The sequence below is a fragment of the Budorcas taxicolor genome, chromosome 7, assembly GCF_023091745.1.
Source record: "Budorcas taxicolor isolate Tak-1 chromosome 7, Takin1.1, whole genome shotgun sequence".
In the NCBI taxonomy this organism is placed as follows: Eukaryota; Metazoa; Chordata; class Mammalia; order Artiodactyla; family Bovidae; genus Budorcas; species Budorcas taxicolor.
Window position 1 is genome coordinate 2360382 of NC_068916.1, and position 11945 is coordinate 2372326.

Sequence of the window (11945 nt, forward strand, 5' to 3'; positions counted from 1 at the left end):
ATATAAGTTCAGTTCAATTCAGTCATTCAGTCATGCCCAACTCTTTGCAACCCTATGGAGATATATATATATATATATATATATCATTCATTACATATATCTTTCTATATAGGTCTATATATATCATTATACAAATATTATGTTATGTACCAGATCCACAACGCTGCACAAGTTTTCATGTTTGCATAATTAAATAACTCCAGGATCCTACCCTTTGGAATATTATAATATAGGAGTTGTTGTTGTTCAGTCACTAAGTTGTGTCTGACTCAATATAAATAAAATCTGTCACTGTTTCCACTCCCCGCCCCCCCCCCCCCCCCCCCCCATCTATTTGCTATGAAGTTATGGGACTGGATTCCATGATCTTGGTTTTTTAATGCTCCAACCCAGGGACCAAACAAGGGTCTCCAGTATTGCAGACAGGTTCTTTACCATCTAAGCCACCAGAGGAAGCCCATAATATAGAAGAGAAACATGAAAAAAGGAAAAAGTTACAACATTTTCATCTAAATCAGAACCTAGAGCCCCTAAAAGTAGTTGTAACATGAGATAGAAAGTTGAAGACATATATCACAACAAAACTTGCTATTATAAAACATGGAGTGTAGAAGGGTTGCAGTGCCTCTATTTGCTAAAATATAAAGAATACTGTAATGATTTTAATTGTTCCATCAGTACTAGGAAATTCCAATTGTCTTAACAGTAGGATTCATTGGGTTTGGATCACTTGGCAAATAAATATTATTAGGTATGTAAGCCAATTATAAAAAGATTTTCCTTGCTCATGAACTTACCAAAGGGTTTGTAGCATCAAATAAGTGATTATAACAAGAGAGAAATAGAGGAACACAGGAACTAGAAACCCACAATAAAACACACATCTTGAGGTTGCCAAGGATGTCTCTAGAAGAGTAGAGAGAGAGGCCAAGGGCAGTTTTCTCTCCATGAAGAGGGAATGGGTACCTGGGGAAAAAAATGTGAGTAAGAATTACTCTGATTGTAATAGGATTTTGTACTATTACATGAGAGTTAGCTATAAAAAATAATAGGACATGTCCAAGAGGAGTAAGCAAACTGTTGTCTATTTTTATAAATGAAATGTAACTGAAACACAGCCATGATCATTAATTTATGTATTTATGACTGATTTTTGTTTCCTAACAGCAGATGTGAGTAGATGCCACAGAGATCACATGCCCTGTGATACTGAGGATGTTTACTACCTGCCACTTTATAAAAAGGGCTTCCCTGGTGACTCAGTGGTAAGAACCCACTGCTGGTGCAGGAGACAAACGTCTGGTCCGTGGTTGGGAAGATTCCTTGGAGAAGGAAATGGCAACCCACTCCAGTATTCTTGCTTGGGAAATGCCATGGACAGAGTAGCCTAGTGGGCTATAGTTCATGGGGTCACATAAGAGAAGGACATAACGAAATGACTAAACAACAACAACAACTTTATTTTAAAAAATTAAACAATGTTTTTACTGTAATTGGTTCAAAATGACAGAGTAGAACATATGCTCATCTCCTCCTGTGAGAACACCAAAATCACAACTAGCTGTTGAACAAATGTCAACAAGAGGATGCTGGAACTCAACAACAACAACAAGAGATACCCTACATCCAAAGACAAAGAAGAAGTTGAAATGAGAAGGTAGGAGGGATGCAATCACGACAAAATCAAATCCCATACCTGCTGGGTGGGCAACCCACCAAATGGATAACAATAATACCAAAGGAGTTTTTCTACTGTTGTGAAGGTTCTGAGACTGGATGTCAGGCTTCCCAGCCTAGAGAACCTCCGAAGGAACTGGCAGTTCCCAGGGAATCTGACTTTGAATGCCAACGCGATTTGATTACAGGACTTCCACAGGACTGAGGGAAATAGAGACTCCACTCTTGGCACAGACAAAATCATGTGCACGCCAAGACCCAGGAGAGAGGAGCCGTGACCCCGCGGGAGGCTGAACTGGACCTACGAGCTGGTGTTCCAGGGTCTCCCGTGGAGGTATTGGTGAGCAGTGGCTCACCAGAGGGAGGGGGACACTGGCAGCAGCACTCATGGAAGAGGCTTTTTGAAAAAGCCTTTTTGGATGTTGTCATCAACCCCACCATAGAACCTAGGGGAATGGCTGCCCTTAGGAAAAGCAACTAATAGGGAGGGAGTACAACCTCACCCATCAGCAGATAATTGGATTAAAGTTGTACTGAGCATGGCCCTAACCACTAGAGCAAGACCCAGTTTTCCCCAAGGCCAGTCCCTCCCATGAGGAAGCTTACAACAAGCCTCTTAACTTCATCCACCAGAGGGCAGACAGAAGAAGCAAAAAGAACCACAATCTCACAGTGACTAGAACAAAAATCACATCACAAAAAGTTAATCAGAATGACAAAGCAGGGGATTATGTCTCAGATGAAGGCAATAGACGTCCAGATAAAGATAAAACCCCAGAAAAATTACTAAATGAAGTGGTAGGTTTTCCAGAAAAAGAATTCAGAATAGTGATAATGAAGATGATCCAGGATCTCAGAAAAACAATGGAGAAGATGCAGGAGATGTTTACCTAAGACCTAGAAGAAATAAAGAAGAAACACAAAGAGATTAACAATACACTAGAAGAAATCAATAACAGAATGACTGAGACAGAAGAAGGGATAAGTGACCTGGAAGATAGAATGGTGGAAATAATTGCCACAGAACAGCATATAGAGAAAAGAATGGGGGAAAAAAAAAAAAAACAAGACAACCTAAGAGATCTCTGTGAAAGTGTTTGTTGCTCAGTCATATTTGACTCTGCAATCCTGTGGACTGTAGCCTTCCAGGCTCCTCTGTCCATGGGATTCTCCAGGCAAGAATACTGAACTGGGTAGCCATTCCCTTCTCTAGGGGATCTTCCAGACCCAGGGATTGAACCAAGTCTCCTGCATTGTAGGCAGATTCTTTATCTGAGCCACAGGGAAGCCCAAAAAGACCTCTGGGACACTAAACACACAAATATTCACATTATAGGAGTCCCAGAAGAAGAGAGAGAGAGAGGACAAAATATATATTTTATATATATATATATTAGGAGATAATAGCTGAAAATTTTCCTAACATGGGAAAGGAAATAGTCAACACAAGAAGATACAGTAATCAAACTGAGGAAAAATAAAGACAAAGGTAAAATATTAAAAGCAACAGGGGAAAATGACAAATAAAATACAAAGGAACTCAGCTGATTTCTCAACAGAAACTCTACAAGCCAGAAGCGAACGGCACAATAAAGGAATGAAAGTGAAGAACTTACAAGCAAGAATACTCTACCCTACAAGAATCTCATTCAGATTTGATGGAGAAATCAAAAGCTTTCCAGACAAACAAAAGATAAGAAAATTCAGCACCACCAAACCAGTTCTACAACAAATACTAAAGGAATTTATCTAGGCAGGAAACACTGGAGAAGGAAAAGACCTACACAAAGTGAACCAAAAATAATTAAGAAAATAGTAATAGGATCATACATAGGGATAATTACTTTAAATATATATGGATTAAATGCACCACACAAAAGATATAGACTGGATGGATGGATGACAATGTGTGCATGTATGGACTTCCACTTGCCACGTCACTCTACTTAACCCCTGAAATAGTATGCAATTATTTTACACTGTTAGATTAATCGTGTTTCATTATGGCTTACTATTGTAATTATGTTTTCTTTTTTGTCTGGCTCAGTTCAGTTCAGTTCAGTCGCTCAGTCGTGTCTGATTCTTTGCGACCCCATGAATCAAGCACACCAGGCCGCCCTGTCCATCAAAAACTCCCGGAGTTCACTCAGACTCACGTCCATCGAGTAAGTGATGCCATCCAGCCATCTCATCCTTGGTTGTCCCCTTCTCCTGCCCCAATCCCTCCCAGCATCAAAGTCTTTTCCAGTGAGTCAACCCTTCACATGTGGTGGCCAAAGTACTGGAGTTTCAGCTTCAGCATCATTCCTTCCAAAGAAATCCCAGGGTTGATCTCCTTCAGAATGGACTGGTTGGATCTCCTTGCAGTCCAAGGGACTCCCAAGAGTCTTCTCCAACACCACAGTTCAAAAGCATCAATTCTTCGGCGCTCAGCCTTCTTCACAGTCCAACTCTCACATCCATACATGATCACAGGAAAAACGTTAGCCTTGACTACACAGACCTTACTCGGCAAAGTAATGTCTCTGGCTTTTGAATATACTATCTAGGTCTGTCATTACTTTTCTTCCAAGGAGTAAGTGTCTTCTAATTTTATGGCTGCAATCACCATCTGCAGTGATTTTGGAGCCTAAAAAAATAAAGTCTGACACTGTTTCTACTGTTTCCCCATCTATTTCCCATGAAGGGATGGGACCGGATGCCATGATCTTCATTTTCTGAAGGTTGAGCTTTAGGCCAACTTTTTCACTCTCCACTTTTACTTTCATCAAGAGGCTTTTTAGTTCCTCTTCACTTTCTGCCATAAAGGTGGTGCTATCTGCATATCTGAGGTTATTGATATTTCTCGCAGCAATCTTGATTCCAGCTTCTGTTTCTTCCAGTTCAGCGTTTCTCATGATGTACACTGCATATAAGTTAAATAAGCAGGGTGACAATATACAGCCTTGACATACTCCTTTTCCTATTTGGAACCATTCTGTTGTTCCATGTCCAGTTCTAACTGCTGCTTCCTGACCTGCATACAGATTTCTCAAGAGGCAGGTCAGGTGGTCTGGTATTCCCATCTCTTTCAGAATTTTCCAGTTTATTGTCATCCACACAGTCAAAGGCTTTGTCATAGTCAATAAAGCAGAAATAGATGTTTTTCTGGAACTCTCTTGCTTTTCCCCTGATCCAGTGGATGTTGGCAATTTGATCTCTGGCCTTTTCAAAAACCAGCTTAAACATCAGGATGGTCACGGTTCACATATTGCTGAAGCCTAGCTTGGAGAATTTTGAGCATTACTTTACTAACGTGTGAGATGAGTGCAATTGTGTGGTAGTTTGAGCATTCTTTGGCATTGCCTTTCTTGGGGATTGGAATGAAAACTGACCTTTTCCAGTCCTGTGGCCACTGCTGAGTTTTCCAAATTTACTGGCATATTGAGTGCAGCACTTTCACAGCATCATCTTTCAGGATTTGAAATAGCTCTACTGGAATTCCATCACCTCCACTAGCTTTGTTTGTAGAGATGCTTTCCAAGGCCTTCACATTTCAGGAAGTCTGGCACTAGATTAGTGATCGCACCATCGTGATTATTTGGGTCATGAAGATCTTTTTTGTACAGTTCTTCTGTGTATTCTTGCCACCTCTTCTTAATATGTTCTGCTTCTGTTAGGTCCAGACAATTTCTGTCCTTTGTCCAGCCCATCTTTGCATGAAATGTTCCCTTGGTATCTCTAATTTTCTTGAAGTGATCTCTAGTCTTTCCCATTCTGTTCTTTTCCTCTATTTCTCTGCATTGATAGCTGAAGATAGCTTTCTTATCTCTTCTTGCTATTCTCTGGAACTCTGCATTCAGAAGCTTCTATCTTTCCTTTTCTCCTTTGCTTTTCACCTCTCTTCTTTTCACAGCTATTTGCAAGGCCTCCCCAGACAGCCATTTTGCTTTTTTGCATTTCTTTTCCATGGGGATGGTCTTGATCCCTGTCTCCTTTACAATGTCACGAATCTCATTCCATAGTTCATCAGGCACTCTATCTATCAGATCTAGGCCCTTAAACCTATTTCTCACTTTCACTGTATAATCATAAGGGATTTGATTGAGGTCATACCTGAATGGTCTAGCAGTTTTCCCTACTTTCTTCAATTTGATTCTGAATTTGGTAATAAGGAGTTCATGATCTGAGCCATAGTCAGCTCCTGGTCTTGTTTTTGTTGACTGTATAGAGCTTCTCCATCTTTGGCTGTAAAGAATATAATCAATCTGATTTTGGTGTTGACCATCTGGTGATGTCCATGTGTAGAGTCTTCTCTCGTGTTGTTGCAAGAGGGTGTTTGCTATGACCAGTGCATTTTCTTGGCAAAACTCTATTAGTCTTTGCCCTGCTTCATTCTGCATTATAAGGCCAAATTTGCCTGTTACTCCAGGTGTTTCTTGACTTCCTACTTTCGCATTCCAGTCCCCTATAATGAAAAGGACATCTTTTTTGGGTGTTAGTTCTAAAAGGTCTGGTAGGTCTTCATAAAACCGTTCAACTTCAGCTTCTTCAGCATTACTGGTTGGGAGGCATAGACTTGGATGACTGTGATATTGAATGGTTTGCCTTGGAGACGAACAGAGATCATTCTGTCATTTTTGAGATTGCATCCAAGTACTGCATTTTGGACTCTTTTGTTGACCATGATGGCTACTCCATTTCTTCTGAGGGATTCCTGCCCACAGTAGTAGATATAATGGTCATCTGAGTTAAATTCACCTATTCCAGTCCATTTTAGTTCGCTGATTCCTAGAATGTCGGTATTCATTCCTGCCATCTTTTGTTTGACCACTTCTAATTTGCTTTTATTCATGGACCTGACATTCCAGGTTCCTATGCAATATTGCTCTTTACAGCATCGGACCTTGCTTCTATCACCAGTCACATCCACAGCTGGGTATTGTTTTTGCTCTGGCTCCATCCCTTCATTCTTTCTGGAGTTATTTCTCCACTGATCTCCAGTAGCATATTGAGCACCTACTGACCTGGGGAGTTCCTCTTTCAGTAGCCTATCATTTTGCCTTTTCATGCTGTTCATGGGGTTCTCAAGGCAAGAATCTGAAGTGGTTTGCCATTCCCTTCTCCAGTGGACCACAATTCACTAAATACCATTGAATTCAATATTATTGTATCATGATTGTTCAACAGAAAATAATAGGATTCTGTATCACAAAGTGAAAGTTGCTCAGTCGTGTTGCCACCCCATGAACTATACAGTCCAAAAAATTTTCCAGGCCAGAATACTGGAGTGGGTAGCCTTTCACATCTCCAAGGGTTCTTCCCAACCCAGGGATCAAACCTAGGTCTCCTGCATTGCAGGCGGGTTCTTTACCATCTGGGCCATAGGGGAAGCTCAAGAAAACTGGAGTGGGTAGCCTATCCTTTCTCCAGTAGGTCTTTCTGACCCAGGAATCGAATCAGTGTCTCCTGCATTGCAGGCGGATTCTTTACCAACTGAGCTGTCAGGGAAGCCTCTATATCACAAAATTTACCATTTAAGAAAAAAACTTGTAATCACTTTCTTAAAATCCAGATGCACATCTGAATTATCTTGGAATTTTTTGAAAAATGCAAATATCCAGGTATAGCTTTTTCTTCCCCAAAGCTCTAGATGTTTTTCTAATGAGCACCCATGTTTTAAAATGACTGGACTATATGATGATTTTTCACCTTTATCTAGATTGTTTCACTTTTTCTTTTTCGCATACAGGGCTCCCATTTCATTTAGTTTATGTTTATGAATTTCTCCATATCTTTTTTATTGCTATTCTTTCTCAAGCTTTTATCAAGCATAGTTTTTTTTTAAAAAAAAAACCTTTTGTACATACACACACATATAGTATGTATAATATAATACATAAATTTTAGGAAACATTAATTTTTGCCTAGCTAAAATATTATAACATGTTGATTCCACTTGTTCGACTTGTATGGATAAAATGCTAGCATTCTAAGTTATAGTCACTGAAAACTTTGATATAGTTCATGTATTTTGGCATCTAAATACTGCTAAAAGACTAGAAAATGTATTATTTTAGTGATGTTAAAAAATGAGTGAGGCTTGAAACTTCTAATTAAAATCTGAGAATATAAAGAAATACTATTGTAAAAAATAGGAAAATTAACATGCAGTACAATATTATTAACCAAAGTACAGATTTTGTTCAAATTTCACAAAATTTTATGCTAGAGTCTATGTTCATTTTCATACCTTAGTCAAGATTCTTTGTTGTATTTAGTTTCTTTGAGCAGCTTCAGCCACATGCAACAAATTCTGGTAAATTCTCTTTTCCTTTTTATTCTGTTACAAACATATTCAAATTTCCCTTGGTATGGTTTCTTAGATATACCCATCACTTTAAAATAGACATTAATTTTCCAAATACATGGGCCTTTTAAAGAATCTTTGATATTAAATTCTCATTTTGATATTAATTTCTCATTTAAATGCTTTCTTCTCTGCAATCACTCTCTGTGTTTTTTCAGTCTTCCAACTTTATTCAGGCTTTCAATGACTAAGTCAAAGATTTTTCTTGGTAAATGTCACACTGGACTTGAAAATATATGGGTTATTTTCAAATATCTTTTTTTTCTTTTATTTTTTTAAATTAATTTATTTTTTATTGAAGGATAATTGCTTGAAGAATTTTGTGTTTTCTGTCAAACTTCAACATCAATCAGAAATTGGTATACATACATCTGCTTCCTTTTGAACCGCCCTCCCCATTCCACCCTTCTAGGTTGATACAGAGCCCTTGTTTGAGTTTTCTGAGCCATACAGCAAACTCCCATTGGCTGTCTATTTTTCATATGGTAACGTAAGTTTCCATGATACTCTTTCCATGCATCTCACCCTCTCCTCCCATCTCCCCGTGTCCATAAGTCTATTGTCTATGTCTGTTTCTCCATTATTACACTGTAAATAAATTTTCAGTAACATTTTTCTAAATTCTGTATATGTGTGTTAGAATATAATATTTATCTTTCTCTGTCTGACTTCATTCACTGTATATAGGTTCTAGGTTCATCCACCTCATTAGAACTGACTCAAATGCTATCCTTTTATGGCTGAGCAATATTCCATTATGTGTATGTACCACTACTTATTTATGCATTCATTAGTCAATGGACATCTAGGTTGCTTCCACATTCAAACTATTGTAAATGGTGCTGCAATGAACACTGGGATACATGTGTCTTTTTCAGTTTTGGATTCCTCAGGGTATATGTTTAGGAGTGGAATTGCTGGGTCATATGCTGGTTTTATTCCTAGTTTTTTAAGGGATCTCCATACCGACTTCCATAGTAGCTGTATCAATTTACATTCTCACAAAGAATGCAAGTTCAGTTCAGTTCAGTTCAGTCACCCAGTCATGTCTGACTCTTTGCAACCCCATGGACTGCAGCACACAAGGCTGCCCTGTCCATGACCAACTCCCGGAATTTACTCAAGCTGATGTCCATTGAGTCGGTGGTGCCATCCAACCGTCTCATCCTCTGTCGTCCCCTTCTCCTCCTGCCTTCAATCTTTCCCAGCATCAGGGTCTTTTCCAATGAGTCAGTTCTTCACATCAAGTGACCAAAGTCTTGGATTTTCAGCTTCAGCATCAGTCCTTCCAATGAATATCCAGGACTGATCTCCTTTAGAATGGACTGGTTGGCTCTCCTTGCAGTCCAAGGGACTCTCAAGAGTCTTCTCCAACACCACAGTTCCAAAGCATCAATTCTTCAGTGCTCAGCTTTCGTTATAGTCCAACTCTAACATCCATACATGACTACTAGAAAAACCATAGCCTTGACTAGATGGACCTTTGTTGCCATAATAGTGTCTCTGCTTTTTAATATGCTAAGTTGGTCATAACTTTCCTTCCAAGGAGTAAGTGTCTTTTAATTTCATGGCTGCAGTCACCATCCGCAGTGATTTTGGAGCCCAAAAAAATAAAGTCTGCCACTGTTGCCACTGTTTCCCCATCTATTTGCCATGAAGTGGTGGGACCAGATGCCATAAACTTAGATTTAAGCCAATTTTTTCACTCTCCTCTTCCACTTTCATCAAGAGGCTCTTTAGTTCTTCACTTTCTGCCATAAAGAGTGCAAGAGTGTTCCCTTTTCTCCACACCCTCTCCAGCATTTATTGTTTATAGACTTTTTGATGATGACTATTCTGACTGGTGTGAGGTGATATCTCATTGTAGTTTTGATTTGCATTTCTCTAATAATGACCAATGTTGAGCATCTTTTCATGTGTTTGTTACCCATCTATATGTCTTCTTTGGAGAAATGTCTGTTTAGGTCTTTATCCCACTTTTTGTTTGGTTTGTTTGTTTTTCTGGTATTGAGTTCTATGAGCTGCTTTTATATTTAGGAAATTAATCCTTTGTCAGTTGTTTAATTTGCTATTATTTTCTCCCATTCTGAGGGTGTCTTTTCACCTTGTTTATAGTTTCCTTTGCTGTGCAAAAGTTTTAAAGTTTAGCCAGGTCCCACTTGTTTACTTTTGTTTTTATTTCCGTTACTCTGGGTGGTGGGTCATAAAAGATCTTGCTTTGATTTATGTCTTCAAGTCTTCTGCCTATGTTTTCCTCTAAGAGTTTTATAGCTTCTGGTCTTACATTTAGGTCTTTAATCCATTATGAGTTTATCTTTGTGTATGGTGTTAAAAAGCATTCTGATTTCATTCTTTTACATGGAGCTGTCCAGTTTTTCCAGCACCATCTATTGAAGAGGCTATCTTTGCCCACATTGTATATTCTTGCCTCCTTTGTCAAAAATAAGGTACCTGTAGGTACATGGGTTTATTTCTGGGCTTTCTATCTTGTTCCATTGGTCTATATTTCTACTTTTGTGCCAGTACCCTATTGTCTTGATGACTGTAGCTTTGTAGTATAATCTGAAGTCAGGAAGCTTGATTCCTCCATCTCCATTCTTCTTTCTCAAGACCTCTTTGGCTATACAGGGGTCTTTTGAGTTTCCATATGAATTGTGAAGTTTTTTGTTCTAGTTTTGTGAAAAATGCCATTGGTAATTTAATAGAGATCTCCTTGAATCTGTAGATTGCATTTGGTAGTATAGTCACTTTCACAATATCGATTCTTCCTACCCAGGAACATGGAATATCTCTCCATTTGTTTATGTCGTCTTTGATTATTTTCATTAGTGTCTTATAATTTTCTGTGTACCATTCCTTTGTCTCCTTAAATTTATGCCTAGATATTTAATTCTTTTTGTTGCAATGGTGAATGTGATTGATTCCTTAATTTCTATTTCTGATTTTTCATTGTTAGTATATAGAAATGCAAGTGATTTCTGTGTATTGATTTTGTATCCTGAAACTTTGCTAAATTCACTGAGTAGCTCTAGTAATTTTCTGCTACTCTCTTTAGGGTTTTCTAGGTACAGTATCATGTCATCTGTCATCTGAGAGCTTTACTTCTTCTTTTCCAATCTGGATTCCTTTTATTTCTTTTACTTCTCTGATTGTTATAGCTAGGGCTTCCAGAACTATATTGAATAATAGTGGTGAAAGTGGACACCCTTGCCTTGATCCTGATCTTAGGGGGAATGCTTTCAGTTTTTCACAACGGAGAATAATGTTTGCTGTACAAGTATCATATATGGTCTTTATTATGTTGAGGTAGGTTCCTTCTATGCCCATTTTTTGAAGAGTTTTAATCATAAATGGGTGCTGAATTTTGTCAAAGGCTTTTTCTGCATCTATTGAGATGATCATATGTTTTTATCTTTCAATTTGTTAATATAATGTATCACATTGATTGATTTCTGTATATTAAAGAATCCTTGCATCCCAGGAATAAACCCAACTTGATCATGATGTATGAGCTTTTGATGTGTCGCTGAATTCTGTTAGCTAAAATTTTGCTGAGGATTTTTGCATCTATATTAATCAGTCATATTGGCTTGTAGTTTTCTTTTTGTGTGTTGTCTTTGAATGGTTTTGATATTAGGGTGATGGTGGCCTTATTGAATGAGTTTGAAAGTGTTCCTCTGCAATTTTTGAAAGAGTGTTAGAAAGATAGGCATTAGCTCTTCTCTAAATGTTTGATAGAATGCTCTTGTGAAGCCATCTAGTCCTGGGCTTTTGTGTTTTGGGAGATTTTTGATCACAGCTTCAATTTCAGTGCTTGTGATTGGGTTGTTCATAATTTCTATATCTTCCTAGTTCAGTCTTGGAAGATTGAACTTTTCTAAGAATCTGTACATTTCTTCCAGCTTATCGATTTTATTGC